Source organism: Aegilops tauschii, chromosome 7, assembly GCF_002575655.3.
Source record: "Aegilops tauschii subsp. strangulata cultivar AL8/78 chromosome 7, Aet v6.0, whole genome shotgun sequence".
NCBI lineage: Eukaryota > Viridiplantae > Streptophyta > Magnoliopsida > Poales > Poaceae > Aegilops > Aegilops tauschii.
The window spans coordinates 309,543,783-309,555,463 of NC_053041.3; the positions used below are offsets into that span (position 1 = coordinate 309,543,783).

General features: G+C 46.3%; 1 long non-coding RNA gene across 2 annotated transcripts; it reads right to left on the bottom strand.

Moving 5' to 3' along the window:
• Positions 1-7,342: 7,342 nt before the first annotated feature.
• On the bottom strand, positions 7,343-10,688 carry LOC109777542 (uncharacterized). 2 transcript variants are annotated; one of them, XR_005763838.3, is made up of 4 exons: positions 10,256-10,688; positions 8,542-8,868; positions 7,989-8,153; positions 7,344-7,889 (listed from the first exon to the last, which is right to left on the bottom strand). It is a non-coding gene; the product is annotated as an uncharacterized lncRNA (long non-coding RNA). The 2 variants fall into 2 exon arrangements; XR_002236366.4 differs by having other exon boundaries at positions 7,343-7,889; positions 7,989-8,868.
• Between the last annotated feature and the right edge of the window lie 993 nt (positions 10,689-11,681).

Below are 11,681 nucleotides of genomic sequence, written 5' to 3' on the forward strand. Positions count from 1 at the left end.
TAAGGAAATTCATTAACGATCGTTTGAAGGAGTTTGAAGGAATGGCATACTCAAATCGGAAAGGAACTATGATTATAGAACAACTCGGCAAACGGAAAGCATGCTTCAATTGGTACCGAGGATATAACCTAGTGCCTGAGCGTGCTCTCAAGAACTTGAGAATTTCCATACTCATCAAGGTGTTACCAACATCCGTGTCAGGGATCCTGGCAACACATCATACTACCATGATGAATAGTGATGGACAATGCAGATGCAAAGGAAGACAACACTTTCTTAGATTTGACCTTAGCGAGGCCAAAGGAACGAAATCTGGATGATCGACCGAGAGACATTTAGCACTCCGCTTCTAATGTTCTCCTTGATGTTCTAGCTACCATTGTCATGCTTAAAAGCTCAACATGGCCATCAAGTAAAGGTCGGACTTCGGGAGCACAAGAAACCATAAGGAAAACTAGGGAAGTAAATCCTACGAAATCCTTATGGGGAGGTGGCCAACTTTCTCAATCAAGATACTACAATAATAGGTCTTCCGGTTGGGTGTGTTGGCCGCGACATCCACTTATCGGTAACAGAGAGACCATTAGTATAGTTCTTGGGAAACGTTCAACCATCACATCTGCCTAAGATTCAGATCTGGTTGGCGCCAGGATATCCAGACTCAGCATGTCTGAAAGTGAAAGGTTGCAACACAAATCGACGAGATGACGTTGCAAGATTCTCGGGAAATGAACTATGATAGCAAGCTCCAAAATATGAGCTGGTTCTGCTACACACATGTGAACACGCTGTCCAAGACAAGCATGACCACGTAGTAGTCAGATAATAAAACAGTACCGAGTTCTGGTAGGGAGCCATCATTGAGGATATCGAAGTCCTTCTATAAGCCCGGGTTAGCTCTTAGGAAGGAGCTTCTTCTCCTTGAACAATTCAATCAGTGGCTTGGTGTGCTAGGGAATACATATGGAATGAAGATGATCAGTCTATCAGACCATAGAATACTTCACACATGCATAACTGACTTGGGATGATTCCAGAGGAAGCAAAAACAAACTTTCTCGAATTCACGGTGGCAACTTACATCAAGTGCACGTGAATTAGAGGAAGTATCTTCTTTCATCCAAACATATACCTCATGAACGGGACACGAGGGCAACACTTACAAAGTTTCCAACACTAGCTTAATGCTCAACAAAATCATGGACAAGATGAAAATGTTGTCAATGGGCTCAGCAACAATCCATCCAGGCTTCCATATAGATGGAGTTCCAAAATTAAGTAAACACGGGAATAGCATTGGTCAGACCCAAAAGATATAATGGTGTATGCTCGAGGAATCAACCACGAGTAAGACAACATTACGAACATCGTTGGTTCTGATTTGATTTGACGATAGCCCATGTTCAAATCAAAGTCTTGATACGACAATAGGTCCAACAACTGATCACAGGGACCAATCAATGAAGAAATCATCTTTCTACAGCAAACACACACCAGAGATATCCTTTGGGAAGAACTAAGTCAGGCAAGCTTTTATCTTCCAACTCTCCAAGTTGTTGTTTAGCTTAACCAACTAGCTCAAGGTATCCAACACAGATTCTTGGAGAAAGAGTGGTTTATAGGAAAACCATTTGATCACGAGCTCAACATAGCGGTCAGGTGACAACCTGGTGATACTTCTGAGAAGATATTTGGAAAATCACGAACCACCGATATGTTACTAAGCTAGAGAACAATCTTGCTTTTCAGGGCAAGACGATATGATCAACTGAGCAAGGGTTTGACAAAATCCTAACTCATTGATTGAAGAGTGCACCAAAAATAAGGACTAGGTAGCACGATCAATCTTAGGATGACGATTCAATAACCAGCACACTAAGAATGAGAGTATTGCCATTAACTACCAAGCAACGAGTTGCTCAGAGTATTGATTTCACACATCACGGTTCACTTGTCGGTATTCCGGTTGTGACAACACGGGACCGAGGAATGAATAATGATGGCGAGAAGTATCACTGCGTCAAGAATTCATAAGAGGTGGTGCAATTCTCATGACACTCTTGACATAAAGATGGTAACGCTCCAAGGTAGAGCAGAACAAAAGCTGGATTGGCATTTTGATCTACAGAATACAATTGTTTTGACCCGATCCTAGATATGGATGAGGTTCTGGAGTTAGTTTCTCCTAGTCATTCTGAAATAGAACGACTTGACGGACTACAAGAATAATAGGCATCGATAACACAAATGCACAATTACTCCTGACTATCAATTGATAGACGAGGGCCAGAAAATAACTAAAGAGGGACAACCCAAAGGAACATATGGTTTTCTGAGTTGTGGATGCATGGATTAGTATGTCAAACAAATTCAACATATTTCTTCCGGATAACCCATGCAGAGGAGGAAGGACTGGCAGAGTCACAATATGAATGGAGTACTCCTCAAGAGCACTCTAGTTGTGATCTTTCGGTTCCGCGAGGAACTTCTTCCATAAGCAGTTCATGATATTTGGAAGAAGGATATACCATGAACCTCGAGGACTATCGCAAAGGTTGCTAATATCCTAAAGGAACGAGCAAACACTATCAACAGGAGGTAGGGTGAATCTCGGGTCCAAGAACCTAGGAATAGAATGCCTACTAACTAAATGGCATCACGGGATGCTTTCGAGAATAATGGGCAGAATCATCACACTGGGGATACAAAGCATTGCTAGATTACTGAGTGGTCCTCTATGACGCCTAGGGTCATAATAATAGCACCAACATATATGTCGAGGCAATGGAGTACCTCAACAGACCGATTAGTGTGGTTACTCTGGCCCAAAGGAAAATCGAGAACGGACGGAAAGGATTTGCAAATGCATCAGACTATTTAGGAGCCTCGGATGACTCGGACAGCATAACGGCTGTAAATGCTCAAAATATTTGAGACATCCTACAAAATGGTGGCATAACCACTCAACATCACAATATAAAGATTCCGAGACCAACTATGATCACACGGAAGTAGTAGAAACTGAACTGAGACTTAAATCCAACAGTCCTATGAGTCTACGGATTAGTAACACGTGATCCTGATAGATAGACGAGAAGCCTAGTTCTTAATTCCCGTAGAAGAGAAGAGGATGACTCAGATCAGAAGGGCATAAGGTAAAGAAGTAAAAAAGAGCCTTATGTTCCCTCCACAATCAATTCCCTTATATAACTAAAGCATTTCTAGACTCAACTTCGACCAGTTTGGCTTCGTAAACCTACAGGCAGTCAGGCTCTGATACCAAAGCTGTCACGACCCCGATTCCAAGTCACATCGATCTAGCCGGTAACACCTCATATCACTTTGTGGCCTCACGCACGGTATTCCCACGGGTGTCGCCTTACCATGGCCCGGGACCGTTTGCGCCTTTTGGCTCACGTATATGATAGTGTCGCTAGCATCCATATGACAGAGAACCCGGGTCGACATGACTAGTCGTGAACCCAAAGTGGCACTAACTTACGGGGACAGGCATACATGAATCAACATCGAGCATGTCGGTCAGCAGCGTGCGAATCCGGGCTGTAGCACTGGGCTAACAAGACTCCGGTGAACCGGGCTGTAGCAGGCTAGGCAGGACTCCGGATGTCACCGCGTGACATTTCCCCGAAGGGACAGACACAGGAACGAAGTGTATCACATGCCGGCCAGTCAAGTGTTCCGGGCAGTAGTGCTGGGCTAGCAGGACTCCGGTGAACCGGGCTGTAGCGGACTACTATGGCTCATGGAAGCACAAGACTACATTACCCCATAAGAGAGGCTACCAAGGATAAACAACTAGGTTGTCGGATCCCACACATACCAAGCATTTCAATCATACACACAATATGCTCGATATGTGCAAATACAACATGGCATCACAACAAGACTCTACGACTCAGAGTATTTATTCATTAGGCCCCGAAGAGCCAGATATTACAAACATGGGTCTCATGACCCAACATTCAGAGCATACAAGCAACAAGCACATGCGGAAGCTTAACTTGTCTGAGTACAGACAACTACAAATGAAAAGGGTGAGAAGCCTGACTATCTACAAGACCCTGCGAGGGCACAAGATCGTAGCTGAGGTATCAAGCTAAACGTCGAAGTCCACACGGAACTACTAGCGAGACTGACGTCTCTCTGCAAAACATAAAATAAGCAAACGTGAGTACAAATGTACCCAGCAAGACTTACATCAGAGCTATCTACATATGCATCAGTATCAAAAGGGGGTGGTGGAGTTTAACTGCAGCAAGCCAGCTTTGACTCGGTGGCTATCCTAAACTACGACTGCAAGTAACTCTTTTGAGGTGGCGCACATGAGTCCACATATTCACCATATCAATACACCACTATGGATCTGCTCCCGTCTCCCTACGAGAACGCCATCCATAGCACTCACGCTTATCTTGCGCATTTTAGAGTATCCACTTTCACTTGTCTATGAACTGTACAGGCAACTCAGAAGTCCTTTACCGCGGACACGGCTATTCGAATAGATGATGTTAACCTTGCAGGGGTGTACTTCTTCACACACGCTCTCGCCACTTACCACCATGTACACGTCGTGTACCTCGGCAACCTTCAAGCGGAAGCCTGGCGAGGGAGTCGGCCACGACCTGACTAACCACACAAGTCTCTAGTCCAGGTTTATCGCCTATTCGGGTTCCATCCGCAAGGAGATCTGGCCGGGGTGTCGCTCACGGCCCCAAACGATGTGTACAGGGTTCCCAAGCCCACCTCGACGAATGGATCTACGCTTGGTACACCGTGCCATGGTGCCTAGTCTGTCCCAAGCCCACCTGTACCGGGTACCACTTGGTAGACTACTAACACAACCTACAAACACCAGAAACTAGTTGTAACTCCTGGACAGAGATCGAGGCGGTTAATAAGCCGAGAGGGGTCGAGTTACCGGAACCCAATGTGTGGTAGTAACTGTTCATGGATCACAAACACAGAACTCAGTTCCTGAGGACGGCTTCAATGAGACAACCCACCATGTACTCCTACATGGCCTCTCACCACTACCTTTACCAAATCGTGTTCACACACTTAGTTCTCAACAGTAGGACATGTTCACCACATTCCAATTCATCCCCGATGAATCAGACCTGACTCAACTCTAAGCAGTAGCAGGCATGACAAACAAGCATGAATGAGTAGGCACATTAGGGCTCAAACAACTCCTACTCATGCTAGTGGGTTTCATCTATTTACTGTGGCAATGACAGGTCATGCAGAGGAAAGGGGTTCAACGACCGCAGCATGTAACAGTTGAATCGTTGTTGTCCTAATGCAGTAAAAGAGAGCAGGAGCGAGAGAGTGGGATTGTATCGGAATGAACAAGGGGGTTTTGCTTGCCTGGCACTTCTGAAGATAACATTGAGTCTTCATTAGTGTCAACGATCACAGCGTCGGAGCAGCGTCTACCGAGAGGGGACAATTACCGGCAAACAAGGAAGAGCACAATCAATGCAATGCACAATATGATGCATGATCATGACATGACAATATGTTGTGATTTGAGCTAATGCAACTAGTAACAGAAAGGTTTGGGTTGATTTGAACTCAAGGTTCAAATTCAAATTTATACTATGAATTCAAATAGTGCATTCTCATGTTTTGGACTAAACAGTGAGGTTAAATTGTTCAACCATGCATGAAAATGCCATATTCAGATTCCTTGGATTTTTCTGATCATTTTTCATATATAATTTATTTCAATCTGAGTTATAGATTATTTCCTATGATTTTTTTGAAGTTTTAAACATTTTCTGAATATAAATAAACCATTTCGATTCATTTGAAATCCAGAAAAGCATTACTGCGTCATCACTAGGTCATGCTGACGTCGGCCGGTCAACAGCGCCTAGCCCAGGTCAAACCTGACGGCTGGGCCCCACACATCAGCTGGTCAGCTAATTGACAGGGTTAATTAACACTAATTTAATCCTAAACTAGAAATTAGTTAGGGGTTGGCCCCACATGTTAGTGACTCAGGGGGAAGTCAAACAGGGTCAACCCGGGTCAAACTCGCCGGAGTTGACCCGGGGCTCGTCGCCGGCAAGGCCAGAGATGGCGGAGGGGCTCGAGATTCCTCCTACGGCGACCAAATGGCCGGCGGAGGGCATCTACGCGACGGGGAGGCTCGTCCGCGTCGAGTGGTGCACGCAGCAGCGGCTCCAGTGGCCTAAGTCGACGGCAGCAGAGACTTGCACGGCGGCCGGAGTTCGGGAGTGCTTGGAATCGGCGTTGTGGTGCACGGTGGGACGAACGGGTGGGCTAGTTCGGTTCCTGGGAACAGCACGAGCGCGATGACGTGCTCAGGGTCAAGCTAAGCTTGCTCTAGCCACGGTGAGGACTCGCCGGCAGCGTGAAGCTCACGGGCATGGCGGAGAGAGATGCTACGGTGAGCTACAGGCCACGGGGATAAGGGGAGATGATGAAGGATCTCACTGGGAGGTCGAAGAGCAGCTCCGTGGGCTCAGGGAGGCGCTCGGGGAGGCGAATCGACGACAACGATCTTCGGTGGCCGACGAGGGAAACGGCGGCAGTGGCGGCGCAGACGTGCTTCTGGCGTCACGTGACTCAGTGGAGAGGACGAATACGGCAAGGCGGAGACGCTTGGGACGGAGAGAGAGCGAGGGAGTGGTTGTGGCCGCGGTGGTGCACGGCGGCGCTCTCTGATGCGTTCGGGTCCGTGCGGGAGAGAGAGCAGAGGAGAGGGAAGGCACGGGAGGAGAGTGAGGGGGTACGGGGCTGGCGCGTGGCGTCTTCCAGAGACGTCCGGGCAAGCAGGCAGAGAGGAGGTGGCCGGGCGCGTGCGTGCGCGCCGCGGGCACACGCCCTCGTGCCTACTGGCACGAGGTTGAAGACAGGGGAGGAGTTGGGCTGGGCTGGCTACAGTGCTGGGCCGCACAGGTGGGCTGCAGGTGGGCTGGCAGGTAAGGCCAGGTAAGTGCTTCTGTTTTCATTCGTTTCTTTCTGTTTTGTTTTATTTAATCTTTTGCCACTGTTTTGAATTCAAGCAAATTCAAACAATGCCAAACACTTGTCTGAATATTTTATGTCACTCAAAGAACTTCTCCAAATGAACATAGAATATAACAAAGCATTTGAAAATATATTCTTTATAATATGAATATATATTGAAATTCAAATACCATGGTGATTTAAATTCAACGCCAAAATGATTCCTTAAAAATGTTCACTATTTTTGGTTTAGACCCAAACCCTTGCCGAAAATATCAAACATTAATGAAGGCCATTTTGATTTCACTGAATGCAATTTTAAGGGTTCTTGCCCTTCTTTTAATTGAATTTTGAGGCTTTCGGAATTCCCTCAATTCCAGTTTCTTGAATTAAAACATGATGCATGGATGCAACTCACTGATGCAACTAATTACAAAGCAGAATTCTAGGGCTGTGACAACCTTGTACCACCGAATTACAGAACACGAAAATAGCTATCAAGTAACTTCAGCATGCTGCACTTACCAAAAGCTAGTGGTCTACATAGTCAAAATTGAATGGATGAGGCCTTATCATCAGGGTGGGGGAATCGTTGGACCAGCAGCAAGCACGACCCCCATGCCACAGCCTGGACGATCATGGTTGGTGATGCACTGCGTGTGGCCAGTGCCACAAGCCCACAAGGACTATTGGCAGGGGCCCCTCTCTTGCAGCGAGGGCACCTTCTGATGCTCCATGTCACCCCTCTCAGCCTCTTATGCCTCCTCCTCCTATTCTACTGATGCTCTCGGGATCTCCGGCCTTGTCCACAGAAGAAGTGGATGTTGCCTCCTCGGCCGGCACCCCACCTATCAGTGGCGGAGCTAAGATTTGAAAACAGGGTCTTCCTTCTACAAAAGTTGACAATAAATATGACATGTGAATATTCTAACGATTAACACTACCATATAGAAATAGATAAATAAATGTGGTCTTACAAACATACTAACCGGGGCTACCTGACTCCCTCTCTGAACAAACTGACACCGGGGCTTTTGCACACCTCCGGTGTCCAGACTCTAGTGAATCCAAGGAGTGTGAAGGACATGAGGAGTTGCGGGGTCTGGACAAATTCAGATTTGTGCCGAAAATCATGTAAAATTCCCTGCAAATTCCTGGAAGTACATGCCTAGTGATTTATTGGAAAATTATCCTTATGCTTCTGTGGATACACCAAACAGTTAATGATGCGATGGAATTAGGCCAAGAAAACCTACAACTTTAACAACATTCAGAGTCATAATATATTTATGAAAATGATAAATTTAATATAGGAACATTCTACACACATAAAATTACAAAACCTAAAATATGATATTAAGAAACTAAACGATAAATGTTCTCTTCTGTTTCTCCATTGTGTTGACCACATGATATAAGAAACAAAATATTTTCTGAACTACCAAGCTTACACGACAATTCATCAAATAGAATAGTTAACTCACATAATGTGTTTCTTTAGAAGTTTAGATGCAGGCCTTCCATTATCTAAAAGATGCATACCTGATACCTCAGTCGAACCAATAACTTGGTGATGTGAAGCAATGCATCAAACGAGCATGATTGTAGAGAAGGGAAGCACAATATTATGGCATGCTAGCAACCACTGGCAGAGCTAAGCATTACGAAAATGGGCCATGGCCCACCCATCCCACGGCAAATACAGTGTAGGATTAAAGTAAACTGGTTCATGAGAACAAAAAATAGTGATCTTCCTTCATGCCGGCCCGCCCAGCTTTGGCTGCGTAGCTCCGCCACTGCTAGCAACTCCTCCCCTCAACACAACATGTGCAGACTGCAGTAATGTAGTACTGTCGATTGCGTCTGTTCCTGGAAGGGAAATCAATACAATTTGAGAAAGCATACATGCATCCGAGATTAACACAGTTTGTGCCATACTAATTGACCCTAGAAACCTCATAGAGCGTTGCCACGGACTAACGAAAAAACGCACATACACATGACGTGGAAGGCAAGTGGCAATCTGAACATGTATATCCCTAAAGATATATAAATTTTCATGATGAAATACACTCGTATATAGGTATGTCTTCCACATATCTGTACATTTCATGATGAAATACATTTTGATGTGAGCCACACAAAAAATGAAATCATGATTTTCTAACACATGTACTATTCACTATATAAGTTCATGATTTTTTTGTGCAAACCACATCAAAACATGATTCACCATGAAAATTTACAGCGTCACTATACAAACTACAGTATGTACAATTTAAAGGAATACTACAATATAAAAACTTTGTGAGAATAAAGCACTGCTACATTCTGAAACTGGTCCAAAGGTAACAAATAAGATTTCCATACCAATGATGAGTGAACTCTTAATAAATTGAATACTTAAAAACACTTAATAAATCAAAGATGCTTTATATGCATCATCTCAAATTGCCTTTCATGATTCTTCAAATAAAATCTCATAGCTGCACATAACAGAACATTGGGGCATGAAATAAATATGAAGAAAATGAAGAAAAAGTACAGCAAAAGCTGGCCTAGTGACTTGGTGAGTAATGATAACCTGATAATATCATGTAGCATAGCTTTTGGAGCCAGCCATGACCTATGGATGAATATAAGCTAGCTCTGATTTACAATACGAGGAGAGCAGCCTGGTGTGACAAATTCAGCCACCATACGGGAATCTGATGAACAGAGACAACCAGGGCGCCATATTCGTCATCGTCTACTACCACCTTGGACCTGTCAAACGGTGGTGTCTAGCTTGCAGGCAGAGTGGTGAATGGACAAAGTGGAGCCCTCCTCCAGTAAGGGGAACGACACAAGCAACAACTCTCTGAACACATTTGTGAATGGTCAAAATAATATCACACTAAACTTCTTCTAAACTTCTGTAGCAACAACTAATGTGTTTGGAGAGTTGCTGCTTGTGTCGTTCCTGTTCCTGGAACCACAGAAACAAGAACTGTCTGAACACATTCGTGAACTATGGAAAATATATCTCGCTGATTTCCTTCTAAACCGCCCTTAGAAGTAACAACACAAGCAGTAAAAAGGCAAGCAATCACATCATATATGGGGCTATGGGAGAAAAGGAGAACACGTTTTGAAGTTCCAGTATTTAGAACGTTCATACAAATTTCTAGTAGTTACAAAGTTCATAGAAATTTCTAGTATTTACAAAATTCCCCAAATTGCATCAAATCCATCCACATAAGAGAGAAGAACGCACCGTGCTGCTCTCGATACTGTTCTTCAGGGACGTGGAGGATAGCAGCAAGAGGAGGGCAGGCGACCGAGGGCCCCTGCTCGATGGCGTCGACCACCGCTCCTTGGCCACGAACACCACGTCGGACCGCTCCGGCTGGGATCTGCTCCATGTTCTATGTCGTCCTCGAGCAGTGGGCTCACACAGGCAGGCCACGAAGGATGGGAGGCGACGGCGATGGCTTGAGTAGGAGGACGGAGACAACACGAGGAGGAAGAGGTCGTCGCCTGCCCCGCCGAGGAGGCACAGCGTCGGCCTGAGGTGGTGAGCCAGACTGCATGGCTTGTGAGGGAGGGTCATCCATGACCTACGCGTGTTGGCCATCGGCCACCCATGCGACGGCGATCTCAAATTTCATGGATCAGACGACGGTGAATGCTACCTCGATCTGGCACAACGCGACTGTTGAGGATATAGACCTTAGAGTCACCCGCCAGGAGGGGCCGGGTTACTCATATGGTCACGGCCAGAAGCCCGACGCCAAGCTTAAAGACGGTGGGCCAAAGATGGGCTTAAGACCCGGATATGGCTTAAGGCCCGTAGTTGCAGTCATTATTATGGTAGAACTTGTAGTGTAAGGCAAGAATAGTTGAGAGTCCGAGCCGGACACTCTTATGAGCCGGCCGGGACTCTGAGAGCTGCTGGGCGTCAGCCTCCCTATATAAAGGGACGACCCGGCAGCGGTTTAGGGACAAGAACAATCTCATCGAGAGCCGGGCATAGCAATTTAGCTCCCTGGTGATCGTAACCCTAATCAATACCACCTCAGACTGGACGTAGGCTTTTACCTTCACCGTAAGGGGCCGAACCAGTATAAACCCTCGTGTTCCTTGTCCCGCATTAACCCCTTCAAGCTTCCTAGTTGCGATGGCTCCACGACTAAGTCCTAGCTCGAGGACATCTGCCGTGACAATTCCATGACAGTTGGTGCCCACCGTGGGGCCAGCGCACGGTGGATTTGAGTTCTTGAAGGGCAGCTTCGAAGGGCTCAAGGGATACGCTGTGGGCCGAATGACCAAGAGTCGTCGCGGCAAGCTCTACATCGACGATGCAAACTGGGGTCCGGACGCCGGCTCAATTGAGTACGGGTACCGGGTCCCCTTCGGCGGAATTCATGTTTTCATTGGCAAGATTGGTGAGCTGGGCCCTGGGCCGGATCTCTGCACCGATTTCATTGAGACGGCTCAGCGTGCACGACCCGCCCGGGCCCGGCCTGCCTTAAGGCGCGCGTTTGTGGGATGTATCCATGGAGGGCCCTATGATCTATCTGGGTCTGGTGATGAGGCGGCCGCCGGCTCTGACGGCGAGTCGGCCACCGATGAGTCAAACTCGTTATATCAACTTCAAGATGGCAGGCTCATGGGTTGTTCCGATGGTGACAGTATTCCGG